This window comes from Anomaloglossus baeobatrachus, unplaced genomic scaffold (genome assembly GCF_048569485.1).
Source record: "Anomaloglossus baeobatrachus isolate aAnoBae1 unplaced genomic scaffold, aAnoBae1.hap1 Scaffold_207, whole genome shotgun sequence".
Lineage (NCBI taxonomy): Eukaryota > Metazoa > Chordata > Amphibia > Anura > Aromobatidae > Anomaloglossus > Anomaloglossus baeobatrachus.
In genome coordinates, this window is record NW_027441977.1 from 426163 (window position 1) to 429265 (window position 3103).

Genomic DNA, 3103 nt, shown 5'->3' on the forward strand with positions numbered 1-3103 from the left:
CGATTATCTCGGGATTGCAAGATAACCAAACAAAACTTTTAGTGGATTTCTACTTATTTTATTAAATATCATCTCCACCAAACAGGACAAGCTTGCATCTGTTATAGTTTTGGAGAAAAATGTGTTCATTTCATGTATGCGCGAAATGCCTTAAAAATGGCTTTAAAATGGATTTGGAGCATGGAGACGATTATCTCGGGATTGCAAGATAACCAAACAAAACTTTTAGTGGATTTCTACTTATTTTATTAAATATCATCTCCACCAAACAGGACAAGCTTGCATCTGTTATAGTTTTGGAGAAAAATGTGTTCATTTCATGTATGCGCGAAATGCCTTAAAAATGGCTTTAAAATGGATTTGGAGCATGGAGACGATTATCTCGGGATTGCAAGATAACCAAACAAAACTTTTAGTGGATTTCTACTTATTTTATTAAATATCATCTCCACCAAACAGGACAAGCTTGCATCTGTTATAGTTTTGGAGAAAAATGTGTTCATTTCATGTATGCGCGAAATGCCTTAAAAATGGCTTTAAAATGGATTTGGAGCATGGAGACGATTATCTCGGGATTGCAAGATAACCAAACAAAACTTTTAGTGGATTTCTACTTATTTTATTAAATATCATCTCCACCAAACAGGACAAGCTTGCATCTGTTATAGTTTTGGAGAAAAATGTGTTCATTTCATGTATGCGCGAAATGCCTTAAAAATGGCTTTAAAATGGATTTGGAGCATGGAGACGATTATCTCGGGATTGCAAGATAACCAAACAAAACTTTTAGTGGATTTCTACTTATTTTATTAAATATCATCTCCACCAAACAGGACAAGCTTGCATCTGTTATAGTTTTGGAGAAAAATGTGTTCATTTCATGTATGCGCGAAATGCCTTAAAAATGGCTTTAAAATGGATTTGGAGCATGGAGACGATTATCTCGGGATTGCAAGATAACCAAACAAAACTTTTAGTGGATTTCTACTTATTTTATTAAATATCATCTCCACCAAACAGGACAAGCTTGCATCTGTTATAGTTTTGGAGAAAAATGTGTTCATTTCATGTATGCGCGAAATGCCTTAAAAATGGCTTTAAAATGGATTTGGAGCATGGAGACGATTATCTCGGGATTGCAAGATAACCAAACAAAACTTTTAGTGGATTTCTACTTATTTTATTAAATATCATCTCCACCAAACAGGACAAGCTTGCATCTGTTATAGTTTTGGAGAAAAATGTGTTCATTTCATGTATGCGCGAAATGCCTTAAAAATGGCTTTAAAATGGATTTGGAGCATGGAGACGATTATCTCGGGATTGCAAGATAACCAAACAAAACTTTTAGTGGATTTCTACTTATTTTATTAAATATCATCTCCACCAAACAGGACAAGCTTGCATCTGTTATAGTTTTGGAGAAAAATGTGTTCATTTCATGTATGCGCGAAATGCCTTAAAAATGGCTTTAAAATGGATTTGGAGCATGGAGACGATTATCTCGGGATTGCAAGATAACCAAACAAAACTTTTAGTGGATTTCTACTTATTTTATTAAATATCATCTCCACCAAACAGGACAAGCTTGCATCTGTTATAGTTTTGGAGAAAAATGTGTTCATTTCATGTATGCGCGAAATGCCTTAAAAATGGCTTTAAAATGGATTTGGAGCATGGAGACGATTATCTCGGGATTGCAAGATAACCAAACAAAACTTTTAGTGGATTTCTACTTATTTTATTAAATATCATCTCCACCAAACAGGACAAGCTTGCATCTGTTATAGTTTTGGAGAAAAATGTGTTCATTTCATGTATGCGCGAAATGCCTTAAAAATGGCTTTAAAATGGATTTGGAGCATGGAGACGATTATCTCGGGATTGCAAGATAACCAAACAAAACTTTTAGTGGATTTCTACTTATTTTATTAAATATCATCTCCACCAAACAGGACAAGCTTGCATCTGTTATAGTTTTGGAGAAAAATGTGTTCATTTCATGTATGCGCGAAATGCCTTAAAAATGGCTTTAAAATGGATTTGGAGCATGGAGACGATTATCTCGGGATTGCAAGATAACCAAACAAAACTTTTAGTGGATTTCTACTTATTTTATTAAATATCATCTCCACCAAACAGGACAAGCTTGCATCTGTTATAGTTTTGGAGAAAAATGTGTTCATTTCATGTATGCGCGAAATGCCTTAAAAATGGCTTTAAAATGGATTTGGAGCATGGAGACGATTATCTCGGGATTGCAAGATAACCAAACAAAACTTTTAGTGGATTTCTACTTATTTTATTAAATATCATCTCCACCAAACAGGACAAGCTTGCATCTGTTATAGTTTTGGAGAAAAATGTGTTCATTTCATGTATGCGCGAAATGCCTTAAAAATGGCTTTAAAATGGATTTGGAGCATGGAGACGATTATCTCGGGATTGCAAGATAACCAAACAAAACTTTTAGTGGATTTCTACTTATTTTATTAAATATCATCTCCACCAAACAGGACAAGCTTGCATCTGTTATAGTTTTGGAGAAAAATGTGTTCATTTCATGTATGCGCGAAATGCCTTAAAAATGGCTTTAAAATGGATTTGGAGCATGGAGACGATTATCTCGGGATTGCAAGATAACCAAACAAAACTTTTAGTGGATTTCTACTTATTTTATTAAATATCATCTCCACCAAACAGGACAAGCTTGCATCTGTTATAGTTTTGGAGAAAAATGTGTTCATTTCATGTATGCGCGAAATGCCTTAAAAATGGCTTTAAAATGGATTTGGAGCATGGAGACGATTATCTCGGGATTGCAAGATAACCAAACAAAACTTTTAGTGGATTTCTACTTATTTTATTAAATATCATCTCCACCAAACAGGACAAGCTTGCATCTGTTATAGTTTTGGAGAAAAATGTGTTCATTTCATGTATGCGCGAAATGCCTTAAAAATGGCTTTAAAATGGATTTGGAGCATGGAGACGATTATCTCGGGATTGCAAGATAACCAAACAAAACTTTTAGTGGATTTCTACTTATTTTATTAAATATCATCTCCACCAAACAGGACAAGCTTGCATCTGTTATAGTTTT